This window comes from Ptychodera flava, unplaced genomic scaffold (assembly GCF_041260155.1).
Source record: "Ptychodera flava strain L36383 unplaced genomic scaffold, AS_Pfla_20210202 Scaffold_59__1_contigs__length_806204_pilon, whole genome shotgun sequence".
Classification (NCBI taxonomy): domain Eukaryota; kingdom Metazoa; phylum Hemichordata; class Enteropneusta; family Ptychoderidae; genus Ptychodera; species Ptychodera flava.
In genome coordinates, this window is record NW_027248381.1 from 241,057 (window position 1) to 253,183 (window position 12,127).

Below are 12,127 nucleotides of genomic sequence, written 5' to 3' on the forward strand. Positions count from 1 at the left end.
TAATACAGGAAACACAAATACAGACCCTGTATTTTTGCCTGTATTTACCTGTATATGCACTCTTACAAATACATTGTAAATACAGGTAAATAAAGGGTAATACAGATTATAAATACAATTTGTATCAATCATGTATTTGCCATGAATTTGTATGTTTTAAATTCATCTATATTCATTCCTGTATTTGGGATGTATTTCCATGGCTTGAATTTACCATGTATTATGCCTAGATTTGCCATGAATTTCTTAGCCTCAAAGGAACCTGAGTGAACCGTTTGGCTAAATGGCTTGACGCATTGCAGAATTGAATATTAACAAGGCGTGCGTAGACTTATCTTGCCAAAAGCCTTGAGACAGAAACGAACATATATAACATAAAAGTGATAACTGATCAAACTGCTGAAAGGGAAACACAAGCTGTCATTTTAGGAATGGAGCTAGTTTCAAATAAATGGAGCTAATTTCAGATAAGTGCCAGGTTGTAATATGAAAATAGCTGGAAGAAGAATGAACTGCTACCGTGAAAGGAGAGTTGCCGAAAGAAATTAGAAAAAGCTTAAGTACAATTGCAGTGAGTAATTTGATCTATGAAATTTGTCGAGAACAATTTTTCAAAAGTTTGTTTTAGATACCATTTTAATTAGTTTGATTTTTAATTCTACCTCACAATAGATCGGAAGTTGACGGTAGGTGTTTTCTGCCATGGTAACCATCGATTATTGTGCTCTGACACGGGTGTAATGACTGTGATTTTTTTTGTTAGATCAGTCGTCAGTTAATTATCGAAATGTTGTTATCAGTGATCTTTGTCTGATTATTATCACATTTTAAACAGCAGCGGCAATCATGCTAGTGTTTTGCTAGTATGCAGATTGATCTGTGTTATGCAAGGCAGTGATTGTTTTTTCATGTACAGTAATTGTACAATATGTTTATATGTTATTTGAAACTTTGTCGTCTTGGTAAAATGTACAATTTTTATTCACTTTTCTCAGGCTTGGTGTAGCCACCAAGGCATGGGCAGACCTCTATGGTGTAGCTAAACTGCAATACAGAAGCCGTAAATTGGCCTCACTCGTTATCACTGTATGGGGGTACGTTCAGATCACAGTCCCTCTATCACTGTGGATAGAGGGACTGTCTGGATGCTTGCCAGCCGTCATTTTACACAATGGAGACTCATAGCTTGCATAGTTCATGATCATCACATTATATTTTTGAGGCAGTCCGCCTTGCAATTGGGGGCAGAGATAGGCAGAATGAGGTATATTTGAACATGGAAAGAGTAGGGCCATAAAAATGAGGGTTGACTTGGGCATGGATGTAAAAAAAAAGAGATGTTTGGGGTCGAGATGACTGTGACTTGGTCACCTTGTCCCAAACCAATGTACCAGGCCACAGTCCCTCCACCCACGGTCACGGACGGTGACAAAGCCTTGCTCCTGTGATCATCATTGGCTGTCATAGTTTCATAGTCTACACCCTCATAGATTTTTACATTTTTAAAGAGCCGTTGTCAGTATTATGAATGAGAAATGTAACGCCATAAGGACCATGCCACAATCTGTTTACTCTGTAAAATTATTTCACCATGTTTCTACATGTACTGAAAGATTTCTTTCATTAAAAAAACGAAGAGAATATATCTGTTTTGCAGGACAGATATTCACTGGCAGTCCAGCGAAATTGTTCAACCGGGCACGATACACTGAGTGTATGTCACGGTCCCGTGTGTATGGAGGTAAAAAGCGATCACGCTGACCAAAAATGTTTTAAGGCTTTATTGGAAAGAAAATACACATTTCCCAATATTGATTTGTATTGTCTATTGCTGTAATGTGTGTTTTACTATGTCAACCTCAGACCATATTTTGATATGCCTCCAGACATGCAGTCTGCACTGAGTGTAGAGGCCCTCCATCACGGATCTGTGTTCTGTGGGAAAACCACCTTGCCACCTAATTTACCATTCTTCCTATTATAATCAATGTATTGTTTTTATTCAACAGCTACCTGTTAGATAAGCGCCTGCTAATTGACTAATCTGTTGACACACGTTGGTGTTTGACAAGCCTGCAGCCTCCGTACAGGCCCTGCCACTAACCACTTTTTTCAGTGGGCTGAGGCCGAACAAAAAAAATTGTGCTTTTCCGATAACCCAACCTACGTTATTTTTACCTGCGGACCCTAAACTTTTTAGAGCTACGTAAACACGGAAGTAAAAAAAGAAACAAAAAGTCACGCAAGTCACGCATTCGTTACTTGGCATTTGATTTTTGCTTGAACAAAGATGTTTTTATGTTTTGTTTTCCTTTTATATATGTATGATACATTTTTCTGGAAATGTTGTGGCCAGTGTTTGACCGCCCTGAACCCCTGAAAAATGCATATTTAAAAATACAAATGTTTTGGAAAAAAAATTCCTGCCGACCTATCTACCCTATTTTTGAAAACCATGTTATCGGAACAGCACAATTCATTTTTTTGCCTAACCAACCAGGTCAACACCAACCTACTGCATAGACAGCAGTGGCCAACCCAACTTTTATTAACGCCCCTTGCAAAAATGTCACTGGTCATGAGTTTGGTGCTATAATCTTAATCTTAATCTTAATCTTTATTTCTTATATAGCGCATTACATTAAAAATAATCTCAATGCGCTTTACACTTAAAATCAACAAATAGAAGGATAAAACATAAAATTGTTTTAAACTGACAGTAAAAAAGCAAAGGTAAAATTAGCAACATGTTATAAAAACTCATCATAAAAACTACAAAAATTATAAATAAAAGGGGAGTTTTCAGTTTACTTTTAAAAACATCCAATGACTGAACCGCTCGAATATGTAATGGCAGAGAATCCATAAGTGGGGTGCACAAATTGAGAAAGTCCTATCACCGTAATACACTGTGTTTCCTATTGGCTGATATAAATTTACAACACTAGAGTGAGAGCGAAGTGTGCGCTGAGTGTCACAGACTGTAAGCTATTACCCTCACACTGTCCACTGTAAAGGCTAAGGTGACCCAAATCAACGCAATATACAAATTGTGGTTTCGATGTTGTTAGCACACGGCGGTTAGTCCACAGGGAGTGTCGAGTCGTGATAAAGGCAGGTTTCGAAGCCACATGCACAGCCATTTCATGCCAGTTTTGTTTGTCGGACCGTACGCTTGTTCAGCTTCCTGTCTCAAGACTGAAAATTAGGCATGTGCTGGACGCACTTCAGTTGTTCACTTAATTGCCAAATTGCAGGTAAAAACCCAGCGTTGTCAATGTGTACGGTAAAAACCCATGTAATTCGAGCACAAAAATGATTATGATTTTAAATCGTCGGATCATAGTAAACACCGCCGAAATAAATGGTCGAATTAATAGACGAGACGATTGTGAAATTTTACATGAAACATGTGTTTACATGGAGATTGCTTCAAAGGATGGGTGAATTTTTTGGTGCCCCGACATCGACAAATGGTCGTCATTCAGTAGTTCTATGCTCTACGTCACAAACGAAAACAAATTGGAAAAGGCATGTCAAAATCAAAGTGGCCGCTGTTGCAAGACACGTCACCATGGACGTCGCGTAAGTTGTGTCGGCCTTTGAAAACAAATAGTAAATAGAAAATAAATAGTAACTTGTGGCAGGCAGGTAATATGATCGAGACGTGTAGTGCAATATCTACGTCGATCAAATAATTTTAATACACAACGCCCATCGTAAGAACAGAATATTTTAACAGTCTGAAAAGACCATGGCGACCGATTTCCTGTGGGTATTCTAAGTTTGCAAACTTGCGAAACCAACATCAGAAGACTTTAACCATTTTGCTGTGTTCTACATGTTTTAATATCAGTCAAATTTCAGGAAAGTATCCATACATTTTCGTAATTGTACGGCGTAATCGTGCAACCCGGCGGCGATTTCCGAAAGAACATGAACGGTTTGCGGAAGCGTAAAATCCTCTCTCTCTCCTCTCTCTCTCTCTCTCTCTCTCTCTCTCTCTCTCTCTCTCTCTCTCTCTCTCTCTCCCTCTCTCTCTCTCTCTCTCTCTCTCTCTCTCTCTCTCTCCTCTCTCTCCTCCTCTCTCTCTCTCAGTCTAGCCGTTTCGATGTTTTGGTTTGTCGACATTTTTTTCGGGTTCGCGGTCATAACTCAATGTTGATGTCCATTACTGAACGGGTATTCCAAAATGTTCAGTATCAGACACTCAGAACAGGAACAACGCTGGTAATATTGAGTCTTTAGTTTTGAAAGCCAGTAGAATTCGATTTTTTTACATTACAACAGCAGGCGTCGCATAGCATAGTTGCAGAACTTTTAACAACCTTGAGGCTAGTTTGGTCCTCAAAACCATAGACCCTCGAGACATTTCTCAAGGGTCTGTGTCGAAACTAACAACAGTACGCTCGAAAGTTTTTTTTACGGAAACAGGACAGTAACATTGATCAAGCCCGGATTTTGCATGGTAGCTGTGGAAACCGGTGGTTTTCTCAGAAAACATGCGATGCCCTTTGAGCTTAGACTTTTATCATCTTGCTCCCACACATCAACAGGATCGTTCAGTCACGTGAATCTGTAAATTAATCAATTATAATAATAATCATACCGAATGCATCAAACACATTGGTCACAGTCACGGGTCGAATTCGAAGGACGTTCAGGAAGAGACACAAGTGACGTGTCTGTGGTGGAATTTATATTGGTTTTGAGAGCATATAATACGTCTGTATCCGTTCATCCGACAGTGTACCGTACAGTCGTACATCGAATCAAAAATATAACCTTAGGGGTTCTACGTTTTTACCGTAAAAGTGCTCATTCAAAAACTCAAAGACATCGCGACTGAGTACAACAGCGGCGCAATAAATTTTATTTTCTAGTTTCTCAATTGAATCCCACGTCAACTCCTGCATGTAAAGGCGAGGCTGTGCCCCGATGATGGATTGCATAAATCATGAATGTATAGTTCATGTTTTCCAAAGTTTTGTTCTATTAAACTGAACTGATTTATCACATTTGCCTAGACACACATGCTTGTTGTGAAATATATTTCTCTCTCACGCACAGATACTTCTCCTTGTATGTGCACACGCATAGTAGATAGACCTGGTTCAGGGCGCGGCTGTGCTTACAAATACAACATTTCTTCGCCGCTTTGCAAAACATCTCGCCAAGTATCAACTTTGAAGCACGGGCTACGTCTTTGTAATGTTAGATTGGGATATTATTTCGGTCAGAATATAATATTGAAGATAAAAATACTATTTATCAAAGCATGTGTCAAATACCTAATCACAGTCGGCCGTCCCAAGACGTGAGACTTATAAGATTTCAACAAGGAATGAAAATATATCGATTTATTGACTGACATAACGAGAATATACGTTTTATTCTTCAAAAACGTAAACTTCGGCTTTCCTAGACATCTCCGTTTCAATGTGTGAATACTCTGTCCTCAGTCAGTATGAAGGTTTTAGCCACCGCCGAATTACTCACTCAGGCCAACATATGGTTGTCAGAGATCTCGTCAACTTTCCGGTTTATTGCATCTGACACATCTGTGTACTTTCGTAAGGAACCCGCCACAGTAATTTAGGATACTACAGCGGTCAAATTAACACGGAATACTGAAGATGAAAATACTTTTATCGATTGACCCAAAGAGCAAGAGTCAGTGAATCTGATGTCTGTATGTAAAAATTGACCACCTAGCCTTTTCCTCGTAAATAAGTCGAGCTTGTCATTAATTGATCTGTTGAATCACAAATAAATGGTGCACTCTGTAATAATTTTGTCTTACGAGAGTGACAAAAATTGCATTTTGTCGTAAATGAACATAACTAATAATAACTTCTTAGCAAATTCTTCCTGTGAATATTTGAGCACTTAGGGGTCGTACACAGTAAAGCGCCACCTTGATTATGATGTACCTGTGTAAAAGTTTTACTTGGTCTCCGGAGTGGGTTGTCATGCAGTTACGAGCCGTCTACTTCGACATGCAACACGTTTTATCCTCAGTTCAACCCAAGTTTAGCCAGGCCGAAACAACACAACCCATTTTTGAGACTTGGACGAAGAGAGCAATCTTTTCAACAAAAGCGACATGTCGACAAGTACCTAAATCGCCGTTTTCATAGTACACAACATCAGCTGGACAGCTGTTTAATCCAAGTATGTATCGTTATCCTCTCAAAGTCCCAGTCTTTTTGGTACTATTTCTCGTATAGCTCTGTATAGAAATGTCTCTATCAGATACAAGTATCTAAGATTTTTATATGTTTTCATTTATCAAATCTTGCAAATAATGGAGCTACCTTTGGTAGCTCCATGTGCAAATGAATACCAAATTGCTAGCTTCCTGTTCCCAACCCCTTTATGCTAATGTGACTTTTCATGCCATGCCGTACATCAGACCCAGGAAAAAGGTAAATCCCTTGCAGGCAAATATACACGCATAGACCCTAAAAAGACAAAGTAACATGAATGGTTTACGTTCTACCGTTTGTTAAACCCAGACATGAAAAGGTCAGGGGATTGTGAAACTGAAGTCTTGAGAAGACTATGCGTTTCTGTCTTTTGTTTTTCTCTCAAATTGCAGTCATTGTATAAATATGTTGCGATGATTTTTGATTAATCTGACCAGACTCTTAATTCTTATATCTCAAATTTATGTACTATGTATTATGGTTCCATGATGGGAAGAGCCCTATTCAATTTTGGGGGTCTTTTTGGTAGCATTCTGAGAGGCATATGCATCTCCATTCACTCAGTTGCCATTCAGCGATGGCCACTACTATAATTAATTATATTGTTATGCAAATTAGCCACTTTGCTATCAGAAATTCCTGGGAGAACGCTTTTCACACCTGACCAAACCTTTCCAAACTTCTAAAAATTTGGGTTTCCTTTGTGTGACAAAAATTCAATCTAATGCTTTAGCGCTAAAAGTTTCACACAATTCCCCTAGCCAATATTAATTCAGTATTGTTTTCTAGCAGATAATAACATCTTTTTCAGCTGAAAATGAAGAATCAAAAGATGGAAATATCACACAATTTTCATAGATAATTGCAAAGACAAATTAAAATAACACTGTTATTCAGTAACGCGATGACTCTTATCTCTTATTTATTCATTTACTGCCTCTGTGATTAGTTACCCTTTGTACTGATCTGTTTTCAATTAATTTTGTCTCGCAGGCCATGCAGACGATACGTCATGTGCTTCTGAATGACGACAAGATGACTCTTTTGACGGGTTTGCTCCTGAACTGATTTAAGATGAAGAAGAGGAGGGTGGATTTGTCATCGGTGGTCTCCTGCTTGAAGAGCAAACCTGTTGAATGAATTTTTATGTACATCGGATGCCTGTCTAACAGAAAAAGTGTCTTTTAAAATTCTAAGAGGAAGTCAGTCATTCTACTCATTGCACCTGAAAACAGTGAGGAAATACGCAGCAGATTTCATCTCATCAACGCATTATGATTTCTCTAGTTTCACCACCACAGTTGACTCAAAGTTTTCAAATAGCTGATTATCTCTTTGCCGTCCACCTGTCACTCCACAGTCGACTTCCTTTAAAACCACTCGTCAATTAACTTTCGTATACAGGAAATTTTTTCTCAGACCACTTGTCAATTTGCTTTGAGATTTATTAGGCAGGTTCCTGAAGCAAAACAACCGAGTAAGATTTAATCAAATTATGGTGAGTTTTGCATGTAATTGTATATTGGTGAAAGTTTGCCTTTTTAATGGAAAAACATATCTTCTGAGAAACTGCCAGTCGACTGATTGCTTTCAAATTTTGCACGCAGGTTGCCACGTGTGATCTGAGTAAGTTATCTTCTGATATATGTTTATCCTCACAAATGTATTGTGTGCATGCCAATATCACGAACATGTGCTATACTAGATTAGAAAAAAAGGTCAGTGTAGTAATTCCAAAATCTGTGCAACATACGAAAATTTTGAAGTATTGTTTGCAGTTTTAGTGGCTCTTTTTATTCCATTGTGTATTTATTTTTAAAACTCTTATTAAATTGTAGCTTTGAAATAAAATTTTCAATTTTTCTTTGAAAATATTTGCTGTGTAAAATATTTGCTGAGTGTGTGTGATAAGTGACACTGCTTCTGGCTATTTAGTGATTACAAGAGACAATATCATGTCATCATATTGATAAAAGGTCTTTAGAAATATAGAAAACTTTTAACCCAGATGAGTTCGTCTTGCCCTAACATCATGTGAATATCATATCATAACAGCGATTCCCCAGTTTAAAACCGGATGCAATGTTTTTATTTGTAGCAGTAACTCAGTTCTCTCCTAAGCTGGTGGAATGAAATCATATGCCTGGTAGATTGGTACACGCCTCTCAGTGGGCTTTTATTGATTCAGTGGCCAAAATTATTCCATGGAAATCAAGTATTGTTCACTGCCAGCATTCTAACTTGTGAGAAGCTCAAATATGAATAATTACAGATGCCATATATGGTAACATTGGTATATAAATAATAATCTTTACGGCTCTGATACGGCTTTTGCGGCCCGAGGTCGTATGGCGGAAGGGCCCGAGCGTGCGAGGGCCCGTACGCCGTACGACCAAGGGCCGCAAAAGCCGTATCAGGGCCGTAAAGGTTTTATCATATACCTTATTGAATGAACAATATGTAGTTTACATAATATTCAACATTGTTAAAGAGATAAAAATGCGTGCGACATCGAAAATTCATCGCCATTTGTGTCAGTTTTTCATAAATACGATGGCCGCTTCCCGTCGCGGATTGACATACATAATGACGTCATTTGTTTACCTGCAGAATTCTAGAACGCGCAAAGCAACATCCGTACTGTACGTGACCAACATAGATCAAGGCTGAAATCGAGGTGTAAGAAGACAAAAGCGTGATGTCAGTTTCTTGTAATTTATACTGAACAGGCACGCACTTAGTACACAAAGGATTTCGCTAGAATTAGAAATAAAAGCCGATGTCACCTGCGCGGCTCCACTGTCGCCACGCGCAACTACGATCTGAGCGAGCAGACGTTTTCCTAATCTCGCGCTGGCTTTGTGTACGAATGGAACGTTTGCGGATAGCAACGCGCGTAGTAACCAGAATCGAGATAGTTCAGAAATGCACGCGATTGCCCATATTTGGGCACCGGGCCGGGGCGTGATACGTAAAAAAAATGCACGGATCTGAGGGCGCTTTCTCCCATAGCTTTACACAGGCACGTGAATGTAGGTATATGATAAAGAACTGTATTAACTGGAATTTATGTAAATCCTGAAATATAAGCAGGAAGCGCTGCCAGCACATTGGTTGGAAATACGCGTAAATACAGGCAAATATAGTCGTTTATTTACAGTAAATATAGGCAAATACAGGAAATGTATTTACCATGTAGCAATAGTGCATACACAGGTAAATACAGGCTGAATTTCCAGCCAAAATACAGGTTCAATACACTCTGTATTTTGGCCTGTTCACGCAGTGATAAAGATCTAATTATCCCAAATTAGTTCTAATCTTATTCTTTTCGAACGCACTTCCCAGCAGACGTGTTTTCTCTGTGTTATTAGTATCATTTATTGTTTCCACAGGCGGTTTTTGAAATAAGCTTGAACAATGATCCTGGGACTCTTTGTGGCATTGGCGACATTTTTTCCGTCGGATGCCTCATTTTATTACTGTCCAAGACTCACAGGTAAAGATATCTCTATCTTGGAACTCACTTTGTGCTATGGCTTTCACTGTTCACGTTGTTTTCATAATTCAATTCTCAAGCCCTGGCTGAGAACTTGTTATGATTTATTTGTATACTGACTTTGTTATGTAGGCAGCTTTGTAAGATGTACATGATGAAATATTTCAGTAAATATACCAGTTAGCTCTTCGTTTCAGGTGACAAATACAAAGGCCAGTATGTGGTCATGGACAACCAAACACTCACATTTACCTTTCGAAAGACCATTCTCTTCTACTAAATAGCAGTTTACATGTACAAGGAATTAATCCACCATCACTGTGCGTGAACCGAACTGACAAAGGTACGATTTTTTATATCCACAGACAAAAGTTTAAAACATCAAAGCATCTACATGCATTTCTCGTTGAGCATTATTTTCTTCGAGTTCTCTGTTTCGTTGAGTCATTTTTTTCTCTCCGTTTTTGTGCGCAATATACTCGCTCGCTTTATTTAAAATCAAGGCAATCCAACGCATATCTTTGATTGGAGGGACAGGCTACATGTGATAACATTAAAATACTTAATATAGATATATAAATTACTTTACAAATTCTTTTGTATATCACATTTGTGTCATATTGTTGTTTTGTCGAATTAATTTATCAATTTTCATAATGCTCAAATTAACTTGCATGTTAAGGTGGGGCTACATATTACCAACACAGTTGTTTTTTCAAATGAATTTTTCGCATCTAAGATGACAAGGAAACCCCTATACTATACATTTCAAAAAACAGAGAATTCAAAGCTTAGTATGGTGGCAATACTCGAAGAGAAGAATGAAGGAGATATATATCCTCGGGGTAGAAAATCTCAATTTGGTATTAATGATAAAATTTATTTTAAGTCACAAAACTAGATACCATTTTCTGGAATTATATAGTTCACTTGAGACAAGAGTATATGTAGAAACAAACAACTATTTTACTTGGCATCACCATCCTTATTTTAAATGGGGTTAAAAGACTTCTATTCTAATAAGGTGATTAAAATCATGATAAGCAAAATTAAAACGCCTCTTATTATAAAACTTTATTGCCAAAGAAAAATTATTGTTCTGTTTAATAGAATTTTAAGAATATATTGTGAAAGTTTCAGATGATTGACACTGCCAGAGTTGAAATAAATCTTTATTTGAAATCTTAAAAGTTTGAGAAAAGAAACGGCTATGAAATCGGGTGATTTGCATAAATTTACACTGCTTTACCTCCTGAATTGTGACTGCTTGACGAGCATAAAGGTGAACCAATCGTACAACCCGTACCCGTACAACCAGCAATGTTAGTCATACACTGTGTATTCATACGGTAATCTAGACCCTATCATATACGCAATTTTGTATATGCCCAATTAATTTAGAGTAAATCGATATAGTCAATATTTAGCACAGCAATTTATAATCCAATGAAATAATTTTGATGAAAATCGAAAAAGTATATTACATGATATATTATATAATAATAAGCGTATTGTTCACTCTACTGTCGGAGATTATATAGTTGTATCAATAAAGATACTTAAATTTCATCTGGGATGTTAACAAACACGTTAATATTAGAAATTGTCTCTTCCATAAACGGTTATATTGCTTGATTCAGTCTTTTTTATATTTGCTATACAATTTCTTACAATTGACTGTAGAACGTACTGCACGAATGGAATAATTTAGTCCTAGATTAATCAAACTCAGCTCATGAGTGGGATAAAATGACCTACATAGCATATTGCATGTTTTACCTTTTTGTAAACATGGAACAAATATATTAAAATGAATATTGCGAAGCTCCTTATCTGACAACCAGTCTGTCCGTCTATCTCTCCCTCTCTCTATCTCTCTCAAAACACACACACACACACACACACACACACACACACACACACACACACACACACACACACACACACACTTCTAGCAGAGACTGAAATGATTACAATACTGGGATGTACCGGTAGTTCAACGGACAGTCGAATTGACCATGAAATTATTCCCATTCTGGTTACTACATGCTGCACCTAAGTGACTACCACTATTTCAGCAAACAATACACGCTTTGGCGCCAGGATACCAGAGAGCTTGTTACAGAATATTTTCATTGAATTATTACGTAAGTATAGCGTTTGGTTTATTTCATAAGTATCTTATACGGCAAGATATATGGGCGTTATTCACCATTTACTCGCTCGTTCAGGATTTTACAGTTGGCAAGTAAAACAGAGGAATTACAGCTGGAAAAGCCCAAGAGATGGAACGTGTCTTCTTGCGTTTCACCATTTCGTGCTGGTTAAAAAAAAATATCGGTAATCTTTACAGGACAACTGAATAGAAACACATATTGACCGTTGCACATGTTTCTAATGTATATACATTACAATAATC